General features: G+C 37.7%; 1 protein-coding gene across 1 annotated transcript in view; it reads left to right on the forward strand.

The window, feature by feature from the left end:
- Positions 1-18,549, forward strand: part of LOC106872037 (serine/threonine-protein kinase 33) — a 64,579-nt gene that overhangs the window by 17,877 nt on the left and 28,153 nt on the right. The window lies entirely within an intron of this gene.

Genomic DNA, 18,549 nt, shown 5'->3' on the forward strand with positions numbered 1-18,549 from the left:
GACATTTTTAAAACAAAGAAAATTACTTTATTTTTTTGTGTTATTAATCAGTTGAAAGGAAAGAGAGTTAATTAGTTAGTCCGTTTGGTTTATGTAATTATTTTAAATTTCGCAAACTTGTTTATTGCTAATAACTGTAAATAGGGAGTTTGTGAAATTGATGCCTAATCCCATTCGCCGCTACCAATCAGTCACTATATATATAGAGAGAGAGGGCTTCATTAGTGAAATTAAGTGGAAAGGAGTTCGTTAAATAAATTAATTTCGCTAAATTCTGTTGTTAAATATAATGTTCTTTGGGGTTGCACAGCCTTAGATGTGTAATGGAGGAAGAGGTGTGGTGGCGTTGATCCTTTTCCTCATAGGTGTATTTATTAGGTGTATTGTTTCGAAGCCGGCTTTCTCGTATGAGACTCATTAATCAGAACAGAATTGTTTTACCCAGGCATAAAACCATTAATTAATTGGAGAAATGATAAATATCTTACACAAGACTACTAATTAATTTAGATCAATTGTTTTCAACTGGATTCCATTATTGCCCCTTGGGGATCCCTATAAGATTTTGTTGTTAAAATTTATCTGCAATAAATCGGTTATACGTGTCCAATACACAGAATGTTTTTAACAATTTTTTAAATACAATTCCTAATATTTAATTATAAAAATAATACATGAGATTTTAAGGGAAAAAAAAACATCGAGGGTCCAGGAGAGTAAAATAGGTGAAAAAAAAAAGGGTTAAGAAACATGGATTTAGAGGCTGGGTTGTGTAATATCCCGTACCTTCTATAAAGGCCAATGCCGCGGTAAAGTTAACTAGAAACTGGCTTCTAAGTGAGGATCGAAACCGGACTCGCCTTAACTTCTGCAATACACAAGTTTCATAATAATAATTTCTCAACACAAGACTACCACACATTTATTTGGGGGCGATAAGAAGAAAAATTGTTGTTGTTGCTGGTGAATTAACAAAGGAGCCTTTCCCTAGTCGTTCAACGTGGTGGAAATAGCAACTAAATCTCCCTCAAATTCTACACTACAATAAGCTACCGCACCTCGCTATGTTGTCTTCAAAAACAAAAAAAAAACTACATACTGGATTATGTAGTCGGGAGCACCTGTGTCTGACAGATGGTCATAGGTTGAATATTTTAGGGGATTGGAAAACAAGTATAATAGGTTAGTGGTACTTTTGGAAAGACTTTTTTTGTACCCTATTCCCGTAAAATTTTAAAAAGAAATATTACACATGATGGAAAAATGTTTTCCTATCATGTCTTATAATAATAATTATGAGAAAGTCATAAAAATTAAGAATTTCTATTTAAAAAAAAGACTTTATTTCTGTATTATGTGTATTCGGGTCCCAAGGTTAGGCAAACTTCGTAAAGTGAGGCAGTATTTAGGCCTTAACGTTAGGCAAATTGAGACATGAATATACATAATTTTACGGGGGGGGGGCCAAAAGGAGGTCTTTCCGTACTTTTTTATGTGGGAGGGGGAAATCATTCGGTAAAAGTCTATGACGTCACGAGTGTGATAGCGTCTTTAATCTGCTCCGCAAAGTTTAACAAACACAGATATGCACACGTGACTGACGTCATATACTAATACCGAAACATTGTCTTAACTTCGATGGATAGAAAAGCAAAGTTGACAGTGATAGAATTCGAACTTATATGGTACGGGATCATATCTAAATTACTATAGGACTTTCCGTAAAGACCCGCTATACCGTATCTATCATCCCACACGTGGTTTCGTGTTCAATCCCACCGCGCGGCACTTTGAGCAGGTGTCTTTCATTATATCCCGGGACGACCAATACCTTGTGGATTTGGTACGCCGTCGCTCTTGCCCTTCAATAATCCTCTTTCCACCGACAGTGTTGCCCGACTGGCCAAGGGCTGCGAGCGCTTGCAGACACTCTTGGTGCCGAGCACCCTGCCTTGGTCTACGCCTGATCCACGACTGTAGATCCGTCAAGGAGATGAGATGCGGGAAATTGCTTTCCTCAAACGGCGACCACACCTCCTCACCGTTAAGGTATCGCTGGAGATGTCGCAGCCTCGGCGCATGTCTGCGCATCCTCAGCTACGACATGCCCAGTCCTCCACGCAACGGGTGCTGACAGCAAAACGCCTTAATAATATAATGATAATAGTATTGGTTTCAAATTTTGGGAGAGGGGGTAAGTCGATTACATTGACCCCAGTGCTCTACTGGTATTTATATTATTGACCTTGAAAGGATAAAAGACAAAGTCGACCCCGGCGGCGTTTGAACTCAGAACTTAAAGACGGACGAAATGCCGCTAAGCATTTTCCCGGCGCGCTAACGATTCTGCCAGCTCACCACCCTAAATATTACCGTTACTCATAATTAAGATTTTATTTCTAATTTTAGTACTCAACTGGTACTTATTTTATCAGCCCCGAAAGGATGAAAGGTAAAGTCGACCTGGGCGGAATTTGAACTCAGAACGTAAAGACGGATGAAATGTTGCCAGGCATTTTGTCCAGCGTGTTAACAATCCTGCTATTTTGCCATCTTAATAATAATAATAATAATATACACTCTCGGAGTGGTTGGCGTTAGGAAGGGCATCCAGCTGTAGAACCTCTACTAAATCAGATTGGGGCATGGTGCAGCCATCTGGTTCGCCAGTCCTCAGTCGAATCGTCTAACCCATGCTAGCATGGAAAGCGGACATTAAACGATGAATAATAATAATAATAATAACAACAACAATAATCCTTTGTACTAAAGGCACAGGGCCTGAAATTTCGGGGAGGGCATTAGTCGACTACATCGACCCCGAAAAAAGGATGAAAGGCAAGGTCGCCCTCGGCAGAATTTGAACCCAGAACGTAAAGACGGACAGACACTTAATGTTGATGATGGATAATGATGGTGATATTTTTGTGGCTGCTTCCTCTAACCCTGATCGAGCTGACCTCTGATCAAAGACGAATGGAGGTAAAGAATAGGCACTCCACCCGTTATCGGCATAACCCAAACCCTAACCCTAAACACCGGGTGTGCGTATTCTTTACCTTCGCCCAAAGGCGCTCTAACCATGAAAACATCCTTTTTATTTTTTAAATCTGTCTAGGGCTTACTTTGTCCTACTCGTCCTTCCCGCTAAAAATAACAAGGAAACTAGTCTTGATATCAGACCCTACAATTTTAAAAGTACAAATGGAATAGGGAGTGGGAGGACGTGTGCGATGGAGACCTAGATTGATAAATGCTGCAAAAAGACGCGGGTACTTAACGCTAGAAGGCCTTATAGCATAGCTTTGCTCGATCAGGGCCTACCGACCTAGGGTTAAATAACAATCGAATTTAACCTTTAATTAGCATGAATAATAATTATTAGTAAACCACCATAAATATTATTCGGGTGCAGCATACAAGTATATGGTTGTGTTTGTATATATATGCATGTGTATGTGCATATATATGTGTGTGTGTATATATGTGTATATGTAAATATATGTGTGTGTATATATGAATGCATATGTGTCTATATAGACATATACACACACATATATGTATATGTGTACATATATATATATATATATGGACACATACATTTATCTCTCTCTCTCTCTATATATATATATATATATATATATATATATATATATATAAATGTATGTGTGCATATATATATATGTATATGTGCATATATATATATATATATATATGTGTGTGTGTGTGTGTTAGTTATATATATATATATATATATATATATAATCAATTTGTGATTTTTCTCCTTTCAATTGAATTCTTAAAACTCCATTTTACAAGAGAATGGCTGTTTATTTCCTTATGGATTTGAGAAACGAGTCTTAATCGTACAGATTAAGCTCTTAGCCGTCACCCCACTCCGCCTCCTTCTGTATACGTTAGGCGCCCAAAACTTAAGGACGACCTATATATTTTTAAATTAGGCTTTTTTTGTTTTCTTTCTTTCTCTTAATAATACAACTGTAACAACATGTAACTTAGTACATACAGCCTACATGTATACCCCTAAATATATGGAGTTGGGAAGAGGCTGCTTTGTTGATGATGATGATGATATGTGTATCTATGTGTATATATATGTATATAAATGCTTCTAACCCGAAAAGTACATTATATAGATATGTATGTGCGTGAATTATTGCGCACAGTCAAATAGTGTGTGTGTGTGTGTGTATATATATATATATATATATATATACATATATATATATGTGTGTGTATATATATATATGTGTGTGTATGTGTTTATATATATGTGTGTGTGTGTGTATATATATCACGCTCATTCATATTCACTCCGTATTATTGAAATAAATCGCCATGTGCGTTTAATCTTGTAATGTCGGCATCGGCATGGTTGAGACATGCATGTGTGTGTGTGTGCTTGTGTGTACCTACTTGCGGTGCCCCAGCATGGCCGATCTTAGGGCTGAACCATGTAGAAGAGTATGTGTGTATGTATATATATATAAATATATACACACACACACACACACACATATATATATATACACACACACACACCTATACGTGTCGCTTCTAATCCTTAAAATTAAAAATCCCCGTATCTATTTCGTAATTTTACTTAGAAATAGATAGAGTTGTTTGTCTAAAGAGGAAAATAAAAACGTTTTTTTTTCTTAAATTATAAACTTTTTTTTTTAATTCTTCTCTATAAAATGGAGGAGAATATTTAAAAGAAATAATGTTTGTAATATATGATAAAGAAAATTTGCATTGCAAGATTTAAAAAAAAAAGACTTTGTGTAGGTTTTTTTTTTCCTTTTTTTTTTTATTAAACTGAAGCTTTGTTATAAATAAACAAAGACTAGACTAAAGAGAGAGAAAACAGATAAAGACAGCTGCTTCCAAGTGACACCATTTGTTCTTAGGATGTAAGTCATGTGAGAGAGAGAGAGGAGATCTGCTGAAGGAAGTTGGCAAAGAAGTCAGTCATCTTTTCCCTCCAAGTGTGGCATGTAAGCAAAGAGAAGCGTTAAAAGAAGAAGAAGAAAGCAAGCTAGCTAGCTCTCTCTCATTCTCACTCCCATTATTTAAGTAGTCGTTGCATGCCTGCTTTTAAAAATACGAACGAACGTTAAGCAAGCTGCACAAACTCAGGCTTCGCAGGTTTCACTGCCATTACCGCGGCCATGTTGGATGGTGGTAGGGAAGAAGACATCTTATAATGGCTTCTTCGCCTTCATTTTGCGTTTGAAGAAAATGTCTTTTCGTTTTATTAAACTCGTATAGACTAAAATTGGTGTGTGCGGTTGTTTTTGTTGTATTTTTAACAGGGGGCAATTGAGAACTGTGTTAGTCTTATGAATAAATATTTACACACACCCAAAATTGTTCAGCGATCTTTATATTCATGTGCAATTGTATGTGTGTGTGTGTGTGTATACCATATGTGCTTGTGTGTACCATATACATATCTATGCGTGTGTGTACTACATATATATCAGTTTTATTCCTAGATAAAGACTTTTAGGTTAGGCTGTTGACCATTTAGATATGTACTTATGTTCCTTGTTCGCACACATACACGGATGTGTGTATACAGACACATTATTACTATTCACTCATACTTATTACATATATACATACACAATACGACTGCCAATCCCTCTCTCACCGCCTTTTTACGTCTCTCTATCTTTCTTTCTCTCACCCCCCTCTGTCTCTGCTTTATATCTTTCACCCTCTACCTACTCTGTCTCTCTCCCTCTTCTTACTCTTTCTCTCTCTCTCTCTGCTCTTTCTCTTTCTCTAATTAAGTCCAATCGTGTTTCGTTTTTCCTGAAATTCTTTTTTTTTTCTTTTATTGTTCTATTTTTATCTGCTAAAAAATAATTATAGAACACACCAGGCTAAACTCTATATACAAGTTTACTACATACATTAATGTGCAACATAGCAAGGTGCCTCACCTCGATTCGATGTTTACTAACAAGAAATAAACCATGCATCATTATAAATAAATTTAACTGCTAGGATTTTTCAACGTAATGAGACGCATTAGGATATTACAAGAACCAATACGAAACAGAAACGACTAATAGAACCATTATGTGCTCTCTCTCTCTCTCTCTCTCTCTCTCTCTCTTTCTTTCTTTCTTTCTCTCTCTCTATCTATCTCTCTCTCACTCTCTATCTATCTCTCTCATTATATGTGTGTGTATATATATATATATTCACTACTTATTCATCTTTTTAATGTCTGATACATATTCTATCGATCGTTTTTTGTCGAACCGCTATGATACAAAGATGTAAACTAACTTGCTGTGGTTATCGAGCAGTAGGGAGACTCACACATGCACACACATATACACACACACACAATTACACTCACACACACACACATACACGCATGTATGCGACGGGTTTCCATACAGTTTCCGTCTACCGAATTCGCTCGGAAGGCATTGGGGTTGGTCCGGGGCTCTAGTAGAAGATATTTGCCAAAGCTGCTGCACAATGGAACTGAACCTGAAACCACGTGGTTGCTAAAGCAAGCTTCTTAACTACACACCTATGCCGACACACACAGAGTTAGATATTTTTATACTAGGGTGGAACTGTTCTGTAAATATAGTTTATCAAGGTTTGAATGTGTCATACAGTGGATATGCTAAACAATAACTATTTGTAACTATTTACATAGAGTACCACCCGAGTACAAAATCCTCCAACAAATTTCTAATAAATACACTGCCATAAATATGTATATATGATTCCTTCTCAACTTTTCGCATCTCTTCTCTCATTCAATTTTTAGTTCGTTGTGATGTGTGGTTTCTGGTTGATGAAGGTTTTGTTGCATATGCAACAGGAATCAGGAAGAAAGTTGTACAGTTTCACCAATCCACAATTGCAGTGTTAAAAGTGTAGTTATTTCTTCCCAATTTCTCATAGTAATTTCTTTTTGACAATGAACTTGTAAGCAACAGGTAAAAGGTACCTGATGAGAAAGGAATATTGGTCATCTATATAATGCTGTATAATTACATAACTTCCATTTAGTTTTCCTTTGAAACATAAGTAGTGCATATATTTACATACTTCATTTCATATACTCCCTGATTTATAACCACATAGCAACTTTTGTTGCTATATATTGGAGTAGTTTAGTGGCAGTTATCTTATCAGAATTTCTATCTAATTTAATATGGAATAAATTGTATGGCATACGTTGATTAATAAACTTTATTGATCAAGTATTATTTACTTTATGTTACCTAAGCAAGCTGTGTCTGTGCTTGAGGTTAACTAACTGTCTGTAGCACAATCACTTTGATTATTATTATTATTATTATTATCATTATTATTATATGCTTGAAGCATTGTAAATGATATAAATATTAAAATAGAAACCTTTAAGCAATGTAGGAGGTGAGAAGTTGAGCAAAATATGTAAAGTGATGCCAATAAATAAAGACTAAAACAGAATATTGTATTACCTGACACAAGTTTTTCAATGCTTGTATTATATTTCAAGAAAGAGTTCTCATATCAAAGATACAAAGTCAATTATTCAAGATTTATATAGATATATATACATACACATGTGTATGTGTGTGTGTATTCTCTTAGTCATGCTATATATATATATATAATATTATATATATATATATATATATATATATATATATATATATATATATATATATATATATATATATATATATATATATATATATATATATATATATATATAATATATATGTATATTCTCTCAGTCATGCTGAGGTGCTGCTGTTAGTCTGGCTACACTTTCCTTACTTGAAACCTTCTCTGATATGATTGGTGAAGGAGGGAATTTGCTGTTGCTGCCCCCATTTGCATTTCCTGCCATGAGCTAAGTTCATCTGGGACTCTTGTCTGGAGGAGATCCAGTTTTCTTTTTGAAGACACCTACATCCAGGTCTCTCTGACTTTTTCGAAGGATGTCGAAAAGCTGTGGTCTCTTGGAACCTAAGCCGTTGCAGTGACTGGCCTGGTATCTTGATGGTAATGTTCGATATATATTCAGATTCTACAATAGAAACAGCTCTGTAATAAAAAGAAACATCAATATAACATACTTGATGTATGTGTGTTTTTTAAATGCCAGAAGCTGCAGTTTTTCATCTGCGGAAAACCCCTTTAACCCTCCCGTTACTATATTTCTGTTGAGATGCTCCATGTTTCTTTCAATTAATTTTAAATATAACAAAGAATTTAGTAAAATAACTTAGTTATCATTCAGCTTGATCAAGAGAGTGACAAATATGTATTTCCCCATAGTTGCAGCTTATCAGTGTCACATACTCTGGCCTGAAATATGTACTGATAATGTATAAACTGTCTGCTGGCTTGCTATGGCTGATTCAGCATGACATAGAGTGTGACATGGCTGGCCCTTTGAATTACTCATAAGACTCATTTTGCCAGCTGAGTGAACACGAGCAGCATGGAGTAAATTGTCTTGCTGAAGGACACAACACACCACTAGGAACTGAACTTACAACCTTATGATCACGAACCAGAACTGGTATCAGTATGGCAAGACATCGCTTCTGAGATTCTAACCTTTCTGCCAATGCACACACTCTGGACTGGTATGTATATTATAAACCCCACCACAAAAGGTGAAAAGCAAAGCTGACATCTGTGGGATTTGAACTCAGAATAAACAATGACTTTACCAATTCTGCCAAAGTCAAATATGAACATCGTGTTTTATATTTGTTAAGGGTTTTTTGTTTTTGCTGTTTATATATATATATATATATATATTATGTGGAAGGAAGAGAAAAGGATAGCAAAAATAGACTCCAAAGAATAGACTGCTTGTTAGCTGCCAGTGTTAAATTAGTCATTTTATGTTAAATTTCATAAGGCAAAAACATATAAAAAAAACATAACATGACAGCTTAGGGCGTATATAAGAGAAGAGGCAATGTTTCCACTCGACCGTGAGTGTGTGTGTGTACATGTGTGTCTGTGTGTATGTGTATTTGTGTATGTGTGTTTGTGTACATATGTGTGTGTGTGTGTCTATGTGTTTGTGCATGTGTACTTATGTGTGCTTGGGTGTGTGTATGTTCATATATGTTTGTGTGTGTGTGTGTGTACATGTGTGTGTGTGCGTGTGTTCATATGTGTATTTGTATGTGTGTTTGTGCATGCGTGCCTCTGTGTGTGTGTCTGTGTATTCATGTGTGTGTCAGTGAGTTGTGTGTATGTATGTGTATGTGTGTGCATGTGTATTTATGTATGTACATGTGTGCGTGTGTATTTGCACATGTTTGTGTACATATGTGTACTTGTTAGCGTGTGTGTGTGTGTATATGAGATAGTGTGTATATGCATATGTATCCAATTGTATTCATATGCATATACATGTATGCATGTTTTTTGTGCAGATGTGTGCTTGTGTGTGAGTGTGTATGTGCATATGTGTATGCATGCATACGTAAGGCAATTGTTGCACAATAGAAATTAAACTACATATGACAAAGTATTAAAAGAATCTATTTTGAAAACAGACGGCATATTTTCCAAAATGATAAATGGCCAGCAAAATGGTAGAATCCTTAGCAAGCCAGCCAAAATGCTTAGCGGCATTTCGTCTGTCTTCTTGTTCTGAGTTCAAATTCTACTGAGGTCCACTTTGCCTTTCGTCCTTTTTTTTTGGAGGGGGTGCGATGAATTAAGTACCAGTTGAGTACCGGGGGGTCGATGTAATTGACTTGTCCTCCCCCCACCCACCCCAAAATGCCAACCTTGTGCTAAAATCTGAACCATCATTATCATCACCATCATTTAGTGTCCGTTGTCCATGCTGGCATGGGCTGGAGGGTTTGGCAAGCTGAAAGGCTGCACTGGACTACAGTCTGATATATATATATATATATATATATATATATATCAGACTGTAGTCCGGTGCAGCCTTTCATATATATATATATATATATATATATATATATATATATATATATATATATATATATATTACACACACACACACATATATAGATATAGATATATATACGGTGGGCTTCTTTCAGTTTCCATCTATCAAATCCACTCACAAGGCTTTGGGCAGCCCAAAGACACTTGCCCAAGTGCCACGCAGTGGGACTGAACCCAGAACCATTGGTTGGGAAGCAAGCTTCTTACCATACAGCCACGCCAGCACCTACGCACACACACACACACACACACACACACACATATATATATTGTCAAGGTTAAAAAAAAGATCTTATATGTAATTATTTCCAACATGTATCTCCATGCAGTGGCATGGAGATACATGTTGAAAATAATCTCAACTCACTCTTTTGAGGTTTACTTACACTTAAGTAGGTTTTCACTACATGTATCGTGTTTAGAGGCTTGGCTGGGTGGTTAAAAAGCTCACCTTGCAACCATGTGGTTTCAGGTTCAATCTTGCTGCATGGCACCTTGGGCAAATGTCTTCTTGCTATAACTGCAGGCTAACGCCTTGTGATTGAATTTGGCAGATGGAAACTGTACGGAAGCCTGTCATATACATATATATCTTCTGAATACTACTCTACTTTCTAAACTGACTAAACTTTGTATATTTGCTGTTTTGTACCTGACTTATGATTGACAGAAATATACATATATGTATTTTATGATTGACAGAAATATACATACATGTATCTTATGATTGACAGAAATATACATTCATGTATCTTTAGTCCATTTCTGAATTATGATTGACAGAAATATACAAACATGTATCTTATGATTGACAGAAATATACATACATGTATCTTTAGTCCATTTCTGAATTATGATTGACAGAAATATACATATATATCTTTAGTTCATTTCTGAATTCAATAAAATCCAATTGTGATTAATTAAACAGAGACACGTAAACACAGTTAACTACATTATTTAATTGCTTGTAATTAGCTCAGTCTAGTCTAACTAAATCAAGCACCACCCCCGCCGCCGCCACCACCACCATGACCATCACCATCAACACCCTCACACTCCATCTTTTCTCCCAGTTGAGTTCTCTACCGTAGGAGGTCAGTTAATTAATCCGTTTGGTCAATCATGTCCTTTTACAACAAATTATTTAAACAACAACCTGCTGCTGTAGTAGTAGTAGTAGTAGTAGTAGTAGTAGTAGTAGTAGTAGTAGTAGTAGTAGTAGTAGTAGTAGTAGTAGTTGTTGTTTTTTGTTTGCTTCTGTCTAGATGAAGAGTAGAACGTGATTTAGTTTCGCCATGCCAACTTAGTGGTTGTGTGTGTGTGTGTGAGTTGTTTGTTGTGAGACTGTGTGTGTGTGTGAGTTGTTTGTTGTGAGACTGTGTGTGTGTGTGAGTTGTTTGTTGTGAGACTGTGTGTGTGTGTAGTTGTGTGCTTGTGTGTTGCGTATGTGTGTGTGTCGTTATGTGTATGAGTGTGTGTGTCTGTGTGTGTGTGTGTGTGTGTGTGTAGTTGTGCGTGAGTGTATATGTGTTTCTGTGTGTAGTTGTGTGTGCTTGTATTTGTAAGTGCCTCTGTGTGTGTGTGTATGCACTTGTGTATGTGTATATGTGTGTCTTTGTTTTTATAAGTGCCTCTGTGTGTGTGTGTGTGTGTGTGTGTATATGCACTTGTGTGTGTGTGCTTGTGTTTGTAAGTGCCTCTGTGTGTGTGTGTGTAATTATGTGTATGAATTGTTGTGTGTGTGTATGTGTATGTAGTTGTACCTACTTGTGTTTGTGAATGCCTCTGTGTGTGTGTGTGTGTGTGTGTGTGTATGTGTCTACATTTGTGTGTTCATTGTCCTTTATTATTGTAATCCAATTAAATATGTGCTTCCAATAAAACCCAAATATTACGATACTTGTTGTTGTTGTTATTGTTATTGTTGTACTGCCATCATCATCATCATCATAATCAACATCACCACCACCACCACTTCATCTCATCATCGCCACCACTACACCATCAAGACCATCATCGTCGCCATCTTCATCAGAATCACCATCATCATATCATCTCCATCATGATTATGATGATGATGATCATCATCATAATCAACATCATCATCATCACCATCACCATTATCTTTATCTCATCATCACCGCTGCCGCCAAGACCACCACCACCACCACCATCATCATCATCATCATCATCATCTATAATATCGTTATGTTTATGATACCATCGTTATCTATGTTATATCCAACCAATAATATCATGATAACATAATACTATTATATCATTGGTTAGACAGGTGTGCAGTACATTTTTCTCTCTTCACATCTTATATTCTCCTATCATCATCTACTCCACCCTGCTGCCATGGGGCATAACCTACCCACCAACTTGCACACCCACCCACATATATAACGGGAACATGTGTGGCTGTGTGGTTAAGAAGTTTGCTTCCCAACCACATGGTTTTGGGTTCAGTCCCACTGTGTGGCATTCTGAGCAAGTGTCTTCTGTTATGGCTCCAGGATTAACCAAATTCTTCAGACGTATTTGGTAGGTGGACATTGAAAGAAGCCCATAATGTGTTTTTAACAGATTTCAAAGCAGAGATGTTGTAAATAATGGTTTTGAATTTTTGCACAAAGACAGAGGAATTTGGGGAGAGGAATTAAATCAGCTCCACTGTTGATTAAATCGGCCCCAGGACTCAACTGGTACTTATTTTATCAACCCTGCAAAAGGATGAAAGGCAAAGTCAACCTCGGCTGAATTTGAACTCAGAATGTTAAGACAGGTGAAATACCACTAAGCATTTCGTCCAGTGTGCTAACACATCTGCCAACTCGTCACTTTAGATAAAATAATAATAATCCTTTCTACTATTGGCACAAGGCCTGAAATTTTTTTTTTGGGGGGGGGGGGGGTTAGTGAATTACACTAATCTCAGTACTCAACTAGTACTTTGTTTTTTTTTTTCCTACTCTGGGGGAGGGGCCAGTCAATTAGATCGATCCCAATATGCAATATAGTTGTCAGAGATCATCAAGAAAAAAATGCTTTCTAGGCACCAAGGCCAGCAAGATCGGTGGGAATAAGGTGAGTTGATTGGATCAATCCCAGTGATTTTATTCAGGTCACTGCCTGGAATCGAACTCGGAATCTTAGGGTTAGTAACCCGCGCTCTTAACCACTACACCATATGCCTGTGGAATGAGAACCCAGGTTCGAAATTTCCCCAAGACCCCTGATGAAGGCTGGAGAGTATATCAGCCGAAATGTTGTGTTAACAACAAACAAGATGAGGACAAATATCCGTCAAATGTAAATAATGTAAATAATGTACATAGTTCCTCATTTCTTAAATATAGAACTGGTGTTAGTTTGTTTACATCCTCATAAATTAGCAGTTTCAGCAAGACCAAGGCCAATAGAATGAATATCAAATTTTAAGAAAATAAAGGAAAAAGAAAAGAAAAAAAAACAAACACTGGAGTTTATTTGTTTGACTAAAAACTCCTTCAAGGAAATGCTCCAGTATGGCTGCACTCTAGTGACTGAAACAAACAAAAGATGACATGCGAGAATCTCAGGTCAATACTTCAAAGATCACAATAAAAGACAGTACTGGAGTCCGTCATTTGGACTTTAAAAACTCCTTGAAATAAATACTCCAGTATGGTCGCACTCCCGGTGGCTGAAACAAGTGGAAAGATAACTGTGTGAGAATCTCAGCTCAATGCTCCATATATCGCAATAGAAGACAGTACTTCACACACACACACACACACACACACACACACACACACCTTCGTGTTTGCCCTCACCCCACCCCCACCCCCCATCTACCCACCCACCCACCCCATTATCAATCCACTTCTAAGAGGCAAATCTGTCCGCTTCAGTTGGTTGCTTTGTTTTCGAAATTATACGCAGCATTGATTTGAAAGTCAATAAATGCCATCAATCAATCAATAAAACTGTTTATTGATTTCGCGTCCCCCCCACCGCCTTCCTCCTCCACCACCACCACCACTGCACGCCCTCACCTTCTCCCTCCACCTCCATCCCTCTATCTGTTCCATCATTCCTTTCCTGTCTCCTTTTCCACTCTCTTGTTTTCAGAAGAAATTCTTCGGTTTCTGGTGCACGTGTGGATGGTGGATGGTGGATGGTGGCGGCGGCGGCGGTGGTGGCGGTGGTAGTTTGTGTGTATGTGAGGTGTTGGTGTATACGTGTGAGGGGTGGGGGTGGGGGCATATGCATGCACGTGTGGATTTGTGTGCACGTGTGTATTTGCATGTGTGTGTTTGTGTGTGCGTGTGTATTTGCATGTGTGTGTTTGTGTGCACGTGTGTATTTGCATGTGTGTTTGTGTGTGCGTGTGTATACATAAATGTGTTTGTGTGTGAGTGTGCACATGCGTGCATGCACTAGCATGTGTGTACCTTTGCACACCCACATGTATGTGTGTGTATGCATGAATGTGTGTGTTTGTATGCACATGCATGCATGTGTAGGTGCACGTGTCTGTATGCATGTGTATGTGCCTGTGTATTTGCATGCATGCGTGTGTGTGTGTGTATATGTGTGTGTGTTTTGGCAAGGGACGTGAGATAGAATCAGCCAATATCTTTGCCTTGGTAAAAACCAACATTTCCACTAAACAACCAGAAACGGTAGATGTTGCTTTCCTGTCTTCAAATAACATCAACTGAAGACAGTCAACATTACGCGTAAAATCTGCTGATGGTAATTCGTTTAGAAAAATATTTATTTATATAATTGTTTACTCTTTTACTCATTTCAGCCTTGCGGCTGCGGTCATGCTGGAGCACCATTTAGCTGATTAATGTTTTGTTTCTTTTTGTGTGTGTATTTAATTTTTTTTTTTTTATTTACTCAGTTATCTTATCATATGATTGCATATTCATCATCGTCATCATCATCACTGTCATTATCATCATCATCACCATCTTAATCACCAATCTTCATCACTTTCATTATTATCATCACCATCACCACTGGTGTTGATGAAATCAGCTTATTCCCCCTCCTTGCAAATTGCTGGCCTTGTGCCACATTTTGAAAGTTTTATTTTTATTTTCTATTTTTGTCATTTTGCATGAGGTTCAACACCCAGCCTTCGCTATTTCTGTCTATGTCTAACTTGGTCTTCCTCTTTTATAGTTCCCTTCCTCTTGGAGAACCTGGCATTCCTTTATCCATCTGGTATTATGAAACTAATTAGTCTTTTATACTTTCCTACTTTCGGTCATTAGACTTATGGCCATACTAGGGCACCACCCACAAAGGATTTCTTTTTTTTTTTTTTTCACAATTATTTATTGTGATCCCAAGACCACACAGTTGGGAAGCAAACTTTTTAACCACACAGCCACACTTGTGTATTCATTGTTTTATCAGTTGTTTCTTTACTTGTTTAATGAAGGTGCCTGGCTTAGTGGTTAGGGCATTCGGCACACAATCGTAAAGTCATGAGTTCAAATCCCAGCGACACATTGTGTCCTTGAGCAAGACACTTTATTTCATGTTGCTCCAGTCTACTCAGCTGGCAAAAAGGAGTAGGACCTGTATTTCAAAGGGGCCAGCCTTGTCACACTCTGTGTCATGCTGAACCTCCCTGAGAACTACATTAAGGGTACATATGTCTGTGGAGCTCTCAGCCACTTGATCGTTGATTTCACGAGTTGGTTGTTCCTTTGATCAGACCGACTAGAACACTCATCGTTGTAACTGACGAAGTGCTAGTAATTTAGTTAATGATTTACCCAAAGATAAGGAATGCAACAGGAAAGAGTGAGAAATAGAGGAAGATGGAGTGATTATCTCACCAAGAATTTGGTTTTATTGATTGTATCAAATAGGACCCCTGCTGCTCGTTATAGATTTAAATCATATTTTAATCGATCAATAACAATGCACTTTGATCAGTTATCAGTACAGTGGATGTTTGGCAAAGGTGATACACTATCGATCACACAGTTACAAGTTCAATCACTTACTGGTGTATTGGAATTATGTTTGTTTGTCAAGACACTCCATTTTCGGTGTGCATGTTTCACTTAGGTACTAATCAGCTGGGTACTTTGGCACAGGTATGACTGTGTGGTAAGAAGGTTGCTTCCAAACCACATCGTTTCAGGTTCAGTCCTACAACATGGCAGCTGTGAGGGGAAATCATCGAATCACCATCTGTGAGTTATCAGAAGATGTACAGATTAGTTACATTTCAATTCAGTCCATTATCACTGAAGATTTGGGTATGAGACGTGTGTCTGCCAAGTTTGTGCCAAAACTGCTTTCAGCTGACCAAAAGGACACTCTGGTTTCAGTTGCACAAGACTCCTTGATTATGTTGAGAACAATGAAAACTTTTTGAAAATTTGCATAGGCCTCTGATCAGGTATTGCCAAGCCTTTGGCAAAATTTGATGCAGATTCTCTGCTCAACTTGGTCTGTCATGGTCAATGTGACGATCACACGCTACACACCTTCCTTCCAAGCATGGCTGTATACAGTGGAAGTGAGCTAGACCGTTAAAACTTAGTGCACATGCACAGCAGAGTTCAAGGTCAATTTGTGCCAAGCGGCTTCACTCTGCATGCTTTAGCTTCGTTACTATAGTAACAATCCGGTTACTTATTGATCAGACCACTTATCTACTCAGCTAAGAAAGTAATTATGCTTAGAGTTTATAAATATCACATTAGACATTCATGTCAGTTTGTTCTTTCTCAATAAATAAGATATATATATATATATATATATATATATATATATATATATATATATATAATATATATATATATATAATATATATATATATATATATATATATATATATATATATATATATATACATACATACATACATACATACATACATACATACATACATACATACATACATACACACATACTTGTTTTTTTTAACTGCTGTCAATAAATTAGTTGAAGATGAAATATTAGATGATACCGATCATCTGATAATTTTTTATAATCTTCTGCCATTATGCCATGACTGCTGGTGAAATATCGCTTCGAATAAGATACTAGTATTATAGATACAATGATGTACTACAGCGTTGGTGAAATATCAGACGGTAGTGATATTTCTCTAAGATACTACATCATACTATGTCTGAAAGAATATCATGTTGCAGTGATGTTTTTATTTAAAGATGCAAGTGTGGCTCTGTGGTAAGAAGCTTGCTCCCCAACCACGTGGTTCTGGGTTCAGTCCCACTGCATGGCACCTTGGTAGGTGGAAACTGAAAGAAGCCCATCGTAGATATTTGTGTGTGTGTGTCTGTCTGTGTTTGTGTTTGTCCCTCACCACCGCTCAACAATCGGTGCTGGTGTTGGTGACTGTGATACTTCTATTACGATGATGCATATCATTTGATAATTATTATACTAAGCTATAATTATACCATGTGTGCTGGTGAAATATCAGCTGGAATGAAATGTTAATATTATAGTATCCTTATTAAGGCGACATGACTGCTGGAGTAATATTGGTTGAAAATAAGATACTAAGCCACATGATTCAGTGGTTAGAGTGTCAGGTTCACAATCATGAGGTAGTGAGTTCGATTCCTGGACCAGGCTGTGTGTTTTGTTCTTGAGCAAGACTCTTTATTTTCATGTTGTTCCAGTTCACTCAACTGTGGAAACGAGTTGCAACATCATTGGTGCCAAGCTGTGTCAGCCCCTTTGCCTTTCCCTTGGATAACATTGGTGGCATGGAGAGGGGAGACTGGTAAGCATGGGTGACCGTTGGTCTTCCATAAACAACTTTGTCTGGACTTGTGCTTCGGAGGGGAACTTTCTAGGTGCAATCCCATGGTCATTCATGACCGAAGGGGGTCTTTATCCTTTTTTTAATCATCGTCACCATCATTTAACTTCTGTTTTTTCTGCAAGTATGGATTGGATAGTTTTAATAAGATCACGCCAGCTGAAGGGCTGTGCCAAGCTCCAGAATCAGCTTTTGCATGGTTTCCACAGCTGGATGCCCTTCGTTAAGCCAATCGCCTTAAGAGCGTAATGAGTTCTCTTTTTCATGCCACCAACACTAGTGAGATCTCCAAGTATGCTACAAGACAGAAAAAGATCAGGAAAGGCGGAAAGTACCCCCCTCCTTCCTTCCCCCACAACTAAGAGGGAGTGAGTATTAAGGAGGGGGAGGTGACTTTATGGCAGGTATTGAGAGAGCAGCTGAAGTATGACTCAGGGACAATCTCAGGTGTGTTGCTATAGAGGAGATACATGGCTATCCCACATTATATATGAGGGTGAGTAGCAGTAGCTGAGAAGGAAACGAAGATGGTTATGATTGGGTGCCAGAGCAAACTCTCAAGGTGCAAGAAGGTGAGCATAGGAGGGGATATGGTCTGTGGATCAGAGGGGAAGACAAAGGTGGGTAGTTTCAGGAGAATGCGAGTGAAGAGTAACAAACGACTAGGGATTGGGGTAGAGGTGAGTGAGGAGTGAGGGGAGAATAACATGGCTACAAGGCTTGGGTTG

This window comes from Octopus bimaculoides, chromosome 21 (genome assembly GCF_046866305.1).
Source record: "Octopus bimaculoides isolate indiv1 chromosome 21, ASM4686630v1, whole genome shotgun sequence".
In the NCBI taxonomy this organism is placed as follows: domain Eukaryota; kingdom Metazoa; phylum Mollusca; class Cephalopoda; order Octopoda; family Octopodidae; genus Octopus; species Octopus bimaculoides.